Here is a 13,530-nt window from a genome sequence, read left to right as displayed (position 1 = left end):
ACACAAAAGGTAAACATGTACTGTCCCATACGCTTGTTTTTTAAAAAAAATATATTTATCACAGCAACTTTTTTAGGAATTGAGGTATATATATCAGATATCCAATAAATTTATTAGAAGCCCTGAATCACAAATTGGCTTAACCTGCAAAGTTAGAGATCTGTTGGTTTAGAGTCACATTCGTGAGATGATCTAATGTTACAACCCATCCCTGGTTGTCAGTATATGACTGTGTGAAAATGAAAGAAAGTAATAGTGTATATTTCATTGAGTGACAGAATAGCTTGTCACCCATTGCCCACTAACTAGTGGGGAGTACAGAGGGTCAGCTCAGTGGCTCTTCTAATGGACTGACCATAAATCATACTTTTTGAACTCATTTAGGTTCTGCAAAGTACTTTAAAACCTTTATCTCATTCACACACTCTAACAAACACATACATACACAAGTGCTGGCCTGCAATTAGGAAAATTGTATGATGATGACAAATTAGGAACTTGTATGATGTCTTGCTTATTCTAAGTGATTCTGACCAATCAAAAGCTAATAAAATTTTTGTATAACTGGTAAAAACCAACACAGCAATATGGGACTGTATTTAACCTGACAGAATAATAGTGCAATATATATGTCCCCTGCCAAACACCTGAGATAAATAAAAATAATAAAAACAAATTAATTAAATGAATATCTGTCTGTGGGGGCAAAACAACACAAGAGGCATCTACAATATGAGAGTACACATATCAGTACCCATGAATGACTTCAAGCTTCCCCCGTCCTTGAAAAAGTACCATTATTAGTTGTGATTTGCTACTATCAATCATTCTGAAAGAAAGACTGTCAGAGACTGCCACCTTTTTTCACATGGACAGAGATGAAACTCATTGATTCAAATGCAGATCTCAGACAGAGCAAAAAAACGTCAAGTCACAATCATAAAGATTTAATCCCCGGTGCTTTCGTAAATGTAGTCTCACAAACAGAGCTGTTGTATCGGTGTGGTTTTCGGCAAAATGCGTGTGCGTCAGTGTCTGTGCGTCGTGAATTCTCCCATAACCATTACATGCCACAATGGAGCAGAAAGGCTGCTGGTTTATCTTCTGATCAATGCTGCGAGCTGTCAAGCTACAAACACACACCCTCGTGTACTTACACCCCCTCTAGTTCACCCCGTGCTCACTCACTAATGCTCTCTCTTAAACATACACACACGCACACATTTACTCAGACCCCTGCAGTGAAAATGTAGTTATGCTGATTGCATTTGTGTGCGTTTTTTCCCCCTCAACAGACTGTCAGCCTGTCAGGCTGAAATGCTCTGACAGGCTCGGCTGGAGGAAACTCTGCGGCATCATGGAGACCAGCGAGAGATTAAACTGCATAACAAATGTCCATTTACACTCCAAAGCCTCCAGTTAACATACACTTCATCTCAACTCATGTTCAATGCCCAAGACCTCGAAGGTTTCAGCGCTCATTAAAATCTGAATTATGATGGCTTTGCATTTTTGTGTTTGTATTGTCAGGAATCTCTTGACCTTTGGACTCTTTCTACTGCGATAGTAGTGATGGAGCTGTAGTAAAAGCTAGATTGCTAATATTAGAGGTGCTGTGAGGGAAAAAACCAAGCAAACCCTAAAATTATCCAGTCTCTTATTGTTTCAAATAATCTCAGAAAAGTCACTGTTAAGTATTTCAAGTATGTCAAGTTTTGCCAAAGGATGTCTCTTGTCAAGTGTTACTACTCTGAGGGAAATTCAAGCATAAAGTCAAATCAGAAAAATCACGTTTTAAAAGTATTGTCAGAGTGTCAACTTTTTGAGAGCGTGTCAGTTGTCAAGGTTTGTCAAAGCAACTCATCAAATGATTTTTGCAGTCTCGAGGGCAATTTGGGTTTGAAAAGCCAGACTTAGTCAAACCAAAGGAAACGTCAGGTAAGCCACATCTGAAGTCACGTCTTTAAAAGAACATCACGACTAAGTCAGTCAAGAAAACCCTTTTGTCCATTTTCTGAATATGTAAATTAGACTCCAAGTCACCTGTTATGTCAGCTGAGTGTTTCGTACACAAACCAAACCCTTTTTAATTATTCTAATCAGTTTCTTTCAGTCCAATATTTTATCATGTAAAATGCAAAAATCTAGGGATGTTTTTGCCTCAAAGTATTAAATTGGATCAGTTTCTTGGGGAATCAAACTCGCGTCACCAGCACTCAACCCAAAGTACGGCTCATAGTCCTTTTTTGAAGAACGAAATATTGATTTTAGTTCTGTATTCTGTTACAGTTTCTACTTAAATAGATGATAATTAGAATACAGTTACTTTGTTGAAATAAATGGATTACAAAGCGGTCTTTTCCTGTTTCATATGTTAGGCTATGAAACTACCCGGAGCCAGCATAACAGAGGCAGCAGTGCACGGGCAGGAAGGCATTTCTTACTTGCAAATTCTAACACCACTTCACATTTAAAGAAGACAGGGATAGGTGAAATCTGACCGTGCAATGCAACTTTTGTTTTCCAACAACCAAGCTGCTCTCAGCATCAAAAGACTCCAACCTAAAGAAACATCTTGGTGTAAGTTCTTTATTTGAAAACTAACGTTAGCTTACTGCAACTACCTTGTTTTAGTTGTAGCTACCTGGGTTATGTGCCACTTCAGTATCTTCGATGTACTATTGCTGTGTGATTTATTACTATTGGTGAAGGCTGCATTACAACCTGCTAGCTGCAAATAATCATGTGCAGTTCTGATAGCAGACAGAAAGAAAACATTACTGATACAGAAAGTTTTCTATACGAGATCACTGCAAACAGTAAAGCCTTACGTGATGTCCACCCCACTGTTACTCATTTTATATTAAGATTTAAAAATCTAGTTGGTATTGCTCTCAGAACTGCACAGGATTATTTGCAGCTAGCAGGTTGTTAATGCTATCCATCAAGTCTACAGTCTGCAATCTACGAACTAAATCACACAACAATAGTACATTCATGTAGTTGCAAAAAGCATGACAATATATCAAGTAATCCAAAGTATTCCGAATTAAGTTGCTCACATTGAGTAACTTAATGAAAGATGTAACAAACTACATTTTGTTTTTCCATAAATGTGCTCACAGAAATCTGGCTAAAGATTTCTCAGTTGGATACTGACGTTCAGTAAAATTGCACTGAGCAATGGAACGAGGAAAATGTCAGTCAAGGTAAAAAAAGAAAAAATATGTTAACAAATATTTTGCTAATTTGGTGGGAGCACACTCGACATCAGGATGAGAGATGTCATCCTGACATCTGCCACGAGAGACTTCAAACTACACACTTCATTCTCTGACTCTACTTCTCTTTTAAAGTATTTAGTCATGCATAAGTCAGTCCAGAGCGCCTTTTAAGCAGTTAATCTACAGTGCTGTACATACACTTACTAGATATGCAGAGATGGAATCTCACACACTTACGTCATGCTGCTGGTGCTGCTGTACATTCACCAGGTGTGGCTTTGCCTTGCAGCGGTGGGGAATGCAGGCAAAACTCAGCATTCCTCTGAGATCTCCTGCCTCGATCTGTCGCTTTTTAAAAATGGAAGGAGAGGGTCAAAATCCCCACAGTATCACACTTTGTTGAACGAGAAAAATAAGATCCGATTTTGTTCAGTTAACCTGGATGTATTTAACTGATCCAACCCCAAACAGTGTCCTTAATATAAAGAACAAGATTCCTTCTGCATTTCCAACATGTAAATCAACATTTCACAGTTTATTGGAACAGAAAACCTGCCAGAGCTGTATACATCAGCAGTGTGCTTCAGTATTTGGATGAGTGAGGATGATGATTCTTGGTTTACATGAGATATCTTAGGTTGCAGTGCAATTAGACTCATGACATGTGACTAGTACAAAGGCTCTCCATCAGAAACCCTTTAATGTTAAATCATAATTCTTTGTTTAAGGACCAAAAACTTTAGATCTCTTCTGTTTTCTCCTTAACTTATTTCAAGTTTTGATCAGATCTTTCAGTTTATTTAAAATCACTTTTCCACCCTGGAGAAAGGTGGCTTGCCTGCTACAGGTTGTGAATGAACTGTGGAGAGTTCATATATCTCTGTGTCTTCCTCATGAGTGGGGGACAAGTGGAGGAAACAAATTGGTGCAGCATTGGCAGCGACCATTGTGGTGGGAGAGAGCTGAGAATGAAGGTGAAGCCATTGATTTACTGGTCTATCTTCGTTCCTACCCTCAAATTAGCTTCCTCCAAAGGGTGCCTATGCTCACTTTTCGAGATACGGCGAGGAGCTCGGTCATTTGGTTGGGGCTCAGAGTAGAGCTGCTGCTTCAGCTCAAAAGGCCAATTGAGGTTTGGGCATCTGGCTAAAAGGCCTCCTCAACACCTCCTAAGCGTGGTATTTCAGGCATGTCCAGTAAGGTTCCCAAGATACACTACAAAGATTAGGACTTTCAGCTGGTTTGGGTCTGACAGAAAATAAAATGTCAGAATAGCTAGGGTAGGTGGCTGGGGGGGGGAGGATTGTTTCTCTCCTATTTAGATTGGTTAAGTGACTAAGAAAATGATGATGATGGAAAGAAAATCAGAAATTTGATATATTGAGACACTTGAGAGTACATTTTATAGACTTTTCTAATTAACATTTTTTATTTGGGTGTGCCTTATGGTCAAGCAACTCCAATTGCACGATTGAAGTTTTTTTGCTTTAGTAGCAGTGACTCTAGCTGTTGTCAGCGGGCTAGTATCAAGGCTTGTATGGTAATTTTCAAGATGATTCCCAGCCCTGCTCACTGGTGCCGCTGCTGTAACAGCACCGAGGGTCTGAATCTGTTTAATGTCTAAACAAGCAGCAGTCAGCTCGAGGTCAGACAAGTGAGCCGAGGAGACCGAGAGAAGCTGTAAAATGCTGTAAAAATAAATGCTTCAAACCAGACATAAACAAACTGTCAGCTGTAATAAAGAGAAGAGCCGCTCAGCTGCTGGAAGCTGCCGCAGCTCAAACACATACAGATGGAAAGAGAGCGAGGCGTTTTATCTGCTGAGCATGTTGAGATTTAGGACATTTATGTTTAACTTAACAGGTACTTGGAGGGATGTTTTTATTGATAAACCGAGACGAATACCTCAATCCTTGACTTGTGGAGATGTGTTTTTTGAGCCATCATGATATCAGTTAAGAAAAGAAAAGCAGTTTGATTTTGGACATCATGTGTCAAGTTACGCCACAAATGTCAGAAATCAAATTGCTTTTCTTAACTCGGACATAGTAACAAAACATTAGTCAGGCCTGTGCAGCATTTTAGGCAGAACTTTGCAAAACACAAAATAAGAGACAAACACCTACCACCAGCAATCACAAACTCAATTCTATACCAGGTTTCAGTAAAGTTAAAAAGGGCCTGCAGACAAAGAAATAAGTGTGTAATACGAATTCCAATGAAATAAACAAGACAAAGGCCAGACATAAATTGAAGGCAAGGTTATACAAACAGAACTAGAATGAAATAAAAATAATAATAATAATAATTGAAAAGCGTAAAAACAATTTACTTAAATTTAAAAAAAAAAAGGCAAATCATCTTTCCCCGACACAACAAGGTGTCGGTTTAATGAGGCAACACAACACGCATTTAATTGAAGAGGTTTCATTTAATAAGTGCTAGCTGTGGGAAAGTAATATGATGCTTAAACATGTAAAAATGCATATAGAGGAACCACACAAAGCATAAAGATCATGCCTAAACACATTTAATACCGAGTCTGTCTGAATTCAGCTAAACTGTTTTGACAAAATGCTGCTAATAGAACGGAAAGGAGCACCGTCCCTCTTCTTCCTCCCACCAAAAACAAATTAATTTTTTCTCTGCTCACTGATTAAAAATGTACATACCACATGCAGCTCAGAGTCGTGTGCAACAGGAGCCCAATATGCAAATCTCACCCTTTTTAAGACTTATCTACATATCAAATATTCTCCAGGCTTCAACTCTCCAATATTGTACGCTGACCGAAGGCGTGTATGTGTGTGTGTATACATAGCTTCAGATGGAGTGTGTGTGTGTGTTTGTGTGTGTGGGTGGGTGGGTGTGTTGGTGTGTGATTCTCAGTCAGCTGCAGACAGCAGTGTGTCTGAGCTCTCATGTTTATCAAAGAGAAGCAGTTATATCTAAGAGCCCTGGATGGCCTTGTGCTGCCAAAGCCAATCACAGTTACATGCGATTATTTGTGTGCGTGCGTGCGTGCGTGCGTGTGTGTGTGTGTGTGTGTGTGTGCATGTGTGTTTGTATGAGGGGAAACAAGCTTATTATTTCACTGAGAGGTGAGGTGGCATAAGTAAAATTAGGGGCAACATGCTCAAAGTGTGTGTATGACTATTTCTGCAAGCATGTGATACAAAATGATGAAGGCACAGTATGATTGTGATAGTGTTCTGTTTCTGTTAAAGAGTTCAATGTTGGATGAATATATTATTAGTAAGTATTTGATTTATGGTGACTTCCAGTAGCAACATGTTGATGTACATATGGGAACAAGTTAATATTCCAGCAAAGAATATTAGGGAGCTAGGAGAGGAACAAGTCAGCAACTTGTTATCAAAGTGAGAAAGTCCACCACTGACCACAGTTATATTACTACAACATTTACCTAAGGAGGAGGTTGGGGTGTGTGGATGGCTCAGCAAATCAGTGGCTTATTTGCTGAGCCAAACCAATGAATTGTTTCAAACCAATGAATTGTTTCAATAAACAATGACTGTGTGTATTTTTGACACCAAACTTTAACTAACCTTAATCAGGGGGGTCATGTTTACCATAGACAGCATAAAAAAAGGACATAGCATAGTGGATGAGTCAAACTATGGCCACACCCAGGTGTGCACGTGGTTCAGTTGATTTTAACCATGATCGCTTCCTAAACTGGACTTCCACAGGATCTGTGCCTAAACCTAACCGAACATTTGCCATTGTACTTCTCTGTCATAGAAAAGTTGGTTCAGACGTCTTTTGCTCAGTTGTTACACGTACATAAATTTTGAGGTTGACAGCACAATTCCCTCCTTGTGTGTGGGGGACAGATATTAAACCTCATTTTGCTTTCAATCCTTGAATCTCTGCTGCCATTGCTGTGTGTAAAGAAGTTTGCAGCAGGTTTAAAGGTGCTGTATTAGTGAACCATTTACCATGTGCAGACCATTTGTTTGTTTTTCAGCACTTTATTTGAGATGGATCCGCCTCCATCTGTTACCTCCTAAGGTTCTCATCTATATGGTAATTTAGGGTTGGAGATCTGTCTTTGATCGGAATTTGCAGGAATGTGATTAGCTGGAAACCTGAAACGAGATATTCCTACCTCTACCCCTGAATTCCATGCAACTAATCAACACCTCTCCTGATGTAGTTTTATTGTTTTGAATATATTTACATCAATATTACTGTAAAGCAAAATGTCTAAATGTCTTGAGTATAGCTAATGTGACTCTTAAAACTTGTCAGGCATTGAGTCAAAACCATTAGGGTTCATCCTATGAGGACCACGAACCTCTGTCGAAATTTTAATAACTCAGTCCATAGCTTGTTCATATTTGATATTTTTGATTCTGATCAAAAGAGTTGGACCAACAGAGGTACTGACATTAGAGTCATGCTGCTAATGGAGCTAAACGGTAGGTATCTGCAAAGAATGAAACTGTTTTCCATTGTACGGACACACCTGTTCCTAACCACCCGGCATCAGCCTCCATCTGAGCCAACTTTCCTATTAGGCACTCATCCAAAAGAGAACAAGTGCATAGTTACACCAGATCACGTGTTTTGGTAAATATCCCCTCACATCTCATCATCACTGTGCACTGTTTGCTGAGTAGAAGCCAATTAAACAGATGAGTTGTGAACACAAATGAAATATCTTTACCACATAAAACTATCACAGAGGATGATCAATCATGTCTGAGTCTGCGTGTTTCTTAATTAAAAACGAAGGAACTCAAATGGAGCCTTGTGAGACAATTCCTCAGCTGCCATCATTCACTCATCCAAAAAAACGGCTTTTGAAGCAAACCAGCTTGCTCAAATTCCATTAGTCTGTTTTGTGTTTAAAAAAATTGAGAAAAGAGGGAATCAAACTGTTAAACAATGCTCTCCTTGAGTAGCACAATTTCAATCACCTCCCCTTGCCCCTCATTCAGCTGGGCTAGCGTAGCTGGCTAATTAGTTCTGGTGAAAGGCTTCTAATTAAATTGGCCTAATGTGGAGGCCCAGGCTGTGAGAGAGAGGGGCAGCTGAAAAATATCACTCATAAAAATGTGTGAACACAAAAAGACTAAATGCATTTGAAACTTTGAAACATGCATTTTTAGAAGACAAAGCAAAGAAAGAAACGGGGACTGCATTTTATGGATCAAAGTTTCTTTTTGAACTTATTGGTTTATTTCTCTTTCCTTTTGTATGTATTCCTTTTCAGACAACCTTTTTATTATTCCAAAGGCAATTTAACTGTAACCAACATTTATAATCAAAGCCATACTTACATTCATAGATACGTGTAGCCAGCATTGCTGTAAGATATTTTTGCATATGTGTTATCAACAAAGTTCTGATAACATATCCATAAAACTCAAGACGGATTCAGATTTAGCCATCTCACATTTAAGAGCATTTTCTCATTCAAATCTCATCTTTTCTCACCGTGGCTTTTGAAATCTATGCATGGATCTATGAAGTCCCATTACGTCTCAGAACTCTTTCATTGCACCTTGTACAATGTTCAAAAAACAACCCAAGACAATACAACATTTTAAAAACAGCAAGGGGAGGTCACAGACTGGACAAAAAGATAGACGACGCATCTGCACAGTACACTCTACAAAACTGGTAGCAAAGCAACTTGGAAATGGCAACTGCCGTCTTGCATTTATGATGTTTGCAGCTAAATCTAAATTGTGTCAAGGTTTTGATTCCCGCCTAGATGGAACAGAGATAAAATGAGCACATGGAGGAAACAACTAGCAGTGTAATGATGTGAAACTGAGACCAATCCCACAGCACAAATGTCCACAGTCCTATGCTGGGCTTCTATCCTCCCAGTTAACAACCCATTCTGCTCACGTTGATAGGATATGTGACAGTCACGACAGAAAATTAAAGAACACGTTAAAACATTATAAATTATTACCGTCAACTGTAATGCAACAAGAAGCTATTTTCCAATCACCATTAGAAGACAAAAATAAAGAACAAACTGCCAACTATTAGGAGTCAGTCAGGTAAGACAGGAGAAATAGCAATTGTGAAAAAATACTCCAATTAGCCATGACTTCATGTTGCTCAAGCTAATGTTTGGCCAGTTACATCCACCAAACCTGACGTCACATCCACAGGTTGCACTCTGGTGTTGTTTTGGCTGGTCAGTTTTTGTTACATACCTTTGTACTAGTGATATTAATAATTACTAGTTTGTCAAACAGCTATTTTATCAACTAATTTTCAACATATATTGGCTGTGCTCCTATATTAGACATGGGACAGTGTCTCAGCACTTTTAAAATAACGTTCATGTTCTGCTTGCATGTAAGGCACTGACGATTTCTCAGATATTTTGGCATCAGTTTTATTATGATTTGTTGGTGTAATAGAAAGTTTAATTCTTGTGCATTTGTTTTGTTTTAATTTAATTTTTTTTTTTAATTAAAAGCTTATTTGCAGAAATGGCTGGAAAATATATCTCCTTTAGTTTCTGTGTTATCCTTTCTCTATTTTAAAGGGAAAATATTATACAAATAGCACAATAAGTAAATTGGTAAATGAAACTTGCAGTAGAAACCAAAACACGACGCAACAAAGACAGGCTGTTACAGGCTTTTTCCTGCAGGCTCGCCTGCTACCACTTCAAAGATAGATCAGCCTTTTTCTTGTTGTAATTTTGTAATCACAGCTCTCTGTACAGAACAAGTGTGACATGGTTAGGTTACTGATTCTGTGGTATCTTACCATAATCTGTGGTAAGGCCACTTTATTTGCCTCTTCCTGTAGTAGGCTTATTGCACTGCAGATTATGTCATACATAGTTTGTCCCACAACATGTGGTACGGATTTAGTAGTGGCCACATTTTCTGCGACAGTGAATCTGAATGAATAACATTTGACCTCTTTTTCAACTGAAAGAAATTAAATATGGTCAAACACTAAACTGTAAGACAGCCGAGGCATAAACTACATTATTATGTAACATAAGCTTCAGAGTGTGCACAACGTGAAATAATAAATACCTTCTTAAAATAACATTACAGCAACACTTTTTACTCAGCTATGAATTTCTTCATTCTCAGTACACAACAACACACTCACATATACGCGTATGTAAGGAAATGCTACCAATTTAGACTTATCGACAACAACCCACAAAGACTTCTAACCTCAGACAACGATAAGTTTTAATCTGATGATGAATAAAGACTGCTGTCCTCACACAATAATGAAAACATGCTCAAACACACACATGCAGAGGAAAACTGAGTTATTACTCAGACTGCCCAAAATATTCACACAAACACGCTTGATGAAATCCTTCCTAAAACCTAAGAACTCTCACACAGAAATGTTTTTATGTTCCTAAATATTAACAAATCACACAGGCGAACAGAGAGCTTGTTTCTGTCATTCCCACAAGAAAATAGCAAAAACAACAACACTCTTTCTTCACCATTCCTACAACACAGCCAACATCCTACCCTGCTCGCTCATGCACACACACATACACATTTACATGATGTACCCATAATGCTGCTCTTCCTTTTTAAATGCTTTAAGTGTCTCTCTCCCTGTCTTCTATCTGCTAATAGGAACCAATTAGTCTCCATTGTCCACTCTCCCAATAAAAGAGCATTATGGGAATTCCCCCTACTTAACACCTTTCCTTTCTAAACAGGCACCCAATTAGACGCCTAAAGGACAAAGCTACAGAGGACAAGTGGGGGCCTTAGGAGGCGGGGACAAAGGGACAGTGGGGTGAGATGTGTCTGTGTGCGTGCGGTGATGTTGAATGACTCTCTCAGTTCAGTCCACATTTTTGAAGCTGTCAAAGAAAAGCTGAATAAAACACTGTTGAATGCACAATTTAAAAGGGTAACGCTGATGTTATTTTAAGGCTTTATTTTAGCAAACAAGTTGCCTAAAGACACCAAAACCAGCTAATAAGTGATATATCTTCACTGATATGGGTTATGATGCTTACTGGAGTATATTCTGACTCAGTCCAGTGAGTCAGCTGAGCTCTGTATGGTGGAGGCCAGGCTAAAATAAGTTGGCACTGCTTTGGTTTCATGTTAATCAAACATGTTGTGTGTAAAGTGTGAAGGAAGGCGGGAATAACATGACATTGCAGGTGTCACCAATGTGTCTCTCGGTTTTCATAATTTAAGAAAAAGCTTGCGTTTTGCACTGGGTGGTACAGTCACCTGCTGTAAACACGCCGTGGGCCATTTGCCAGAAAGATCTAAGGAAAGAAGCCATGACAGGCAGATCATGATGATGAGGGATCGTGTTTAAAACATGTAGGAGAAACTTGCTTTCCCCACATTTACATTTATTGGACAACACAAGCCATGAAAACAAGAGCTAGGAATGATGGGGGAAATAGCCAAAATAAAACAGCCAAATGAATCTCTCTACAGAGAGGAAAACGTGCTCCTGTGTGCAGCATTCTCTGCAGCACCTTTTCTACTCAAAACAATAATGAAAAGACTGTTAAGAGAGATTACTGCAGGACGCACATGTTTCTCACCAAGCTACAAGTACACACACACACACACAGAACAGCCTGGTGACGTTTTTTCCCATGACAGCATGGGAATTCCTCTGCTCAGGAGTCACTGCTCAGTGTGAGATGCAGAGAGAGAAAGTGTGTGTATGTGTAAAACCAGTCAGGGGGGCTGGCCCTGAAGTGGCCCGCTCTCTGGAGAGACGCTGTCTGCTTTGTTCCTTTAAACTACACAGAGAGACAGAGAGAGGTTAGCTTGGGTGAATGTGCTCGTACTGTCTCTTTTCACTCTCTGCACTAACAGACCTACTGTATTCATTCGCTCTCTGCTGAGCTACTATGTTATAGCAGTGGGAAGCGATTATTCATCCATTTATGCTTCTGGCAGTAATGTCAGTCACTTTCTCACAGAAGACGTTCAATCGGGGTCACGGCTTAATGCCCAGATAAGCATGAAACTCATCTTGTTGGATCATCGCTACAAAGTAAAACCAATCGTGTTGCGAAAGTTACGGTCTTTAAAAACGGCGTTTTGGGTTAATATGAGGACTCTATTGTGTCAAAGTACAAACCTGAAGATGTGCTAGTCTAGCTGTGCTTGAAGTTAGGAAACAGAAGGAAACACCTGGCTTACAAAATCCTGCATAACACATTACCTTGACCTTCAGACATCACAGGTCTATGAGACAAGCACACTTGCCCCTGCACTGCAGTGGGCGTGTTCATAGTGGGGAGCAAACAAATAGGTTAGCAGAATTCAGAGAGTACAAAGGGGGTTTTGCTCAAGTGTTACTTGCTGATTTCAAAGGTTTTTGGATTTATAGTTGATGGGAGAAGTTCCGTAATACACAAAATCATGTCAAAGAATATAAAAAGTCAAACTTTTTAGGAGCTGGTTTCTTTGGTGATTGACAGAAATGGGGAGAACCTATCACAGCTCTAAGGGGGGTAAAAAGCGGTTTGCACCCTAGACAGATCCCCAGTTGGTCACAGGGCCAGGATTGCTTGTTTGCTTTTTAAATAACATGTGATTAGTTATTTCCTGGATCAAAACACCACAAAAACACACCATATTCTGCAGTCGAGTGTAGTGCATTAGCGCCCAGTTCTCTAGCTTTTAGACCTCTAAAGATGATAAGATGATGGTCTATGTTTAGGCTGATGTTACAACTTTGGTGTAACTTTAAATTAGCAGAGGCTTGGGTCAGTACTTGACAAATTAACAAGTGGATAATATGATTACAGGATCATTATACAGTAATAATTACTGCATTCATTGCAGCTATACTGCACAACTACAACATTAAAGCCTCTCTAATATATTTCTGACAAAACAGCTCTAGCGGGTCAGGGCTTGGAATCATAACCTCTCAAGTGTACTGAATCTTATGCACATAATTCTTGTGGACCAGTCGATTGTGCATATTATAAAAGAGCCTAGATTGGGCTCATATTTCTCCAGCTTTCAATAGGCACCTTATTGAGACCCAGAGTTGCATTTTAGTCTTTATCGACTGGCCCTAATACAACTGAGTTTGTACACTGGACTTCACCACAGTCAATGCTGCTGGTTCCCAGATTTTAAATCAATTAGTTATATTGTTTAAAGCTTTTTAAAATACACACTGGCAAAAACGTCATACAACCCTAAAGAAGTGCTTATTTTAAACTAAACCATGTTCCTCAAACCTGAACAAATTGTTTTTATGCCTACATGTTTGCCTACAGATTTAATTTAAATTTGGCACAAACAAAAAACGTCCAGCTTCA

The 13,530-nt window shown here is 39.1% G+C and overlaps 1 protein-coding gene across 3 annotated transcripts in view; it reads right to left on the bottom strand.

Annotated features, from left to right (window-relative positions):
- The window catches only part of LOC102310091 (neuronal PAS domain-containing protein 3), a 358,526-nt gene that overhangs the window by 305,661 nt on the left and 39,335 nt on the right, over positions 1-13,530 (bottom strand). The gene's annotated exons all lie outside the window — the stretch shown is intronic.

This window comes from Haplochromis burtoni, unplaced genomic scaffold (assembly GCF_018398535.1).
Source record: "Haplochromis burtoni strain Fernald_Lab_line unplaced genomic scaffold, NCSU_Asbu1 Contig_288, whole genome shotgun sequence".
In the NCBI taxonomy this organism is placed as follows: domain Eukaryota; kingdom Metazoa; phylum Chordata; class Actinopteri; order Cichliformes; family Cichlidae; genus Haplochromis; species Haplochromis burtoni.
This window is presented reverse-complemented; position numbering and strand designations above follow the sequence as displayed.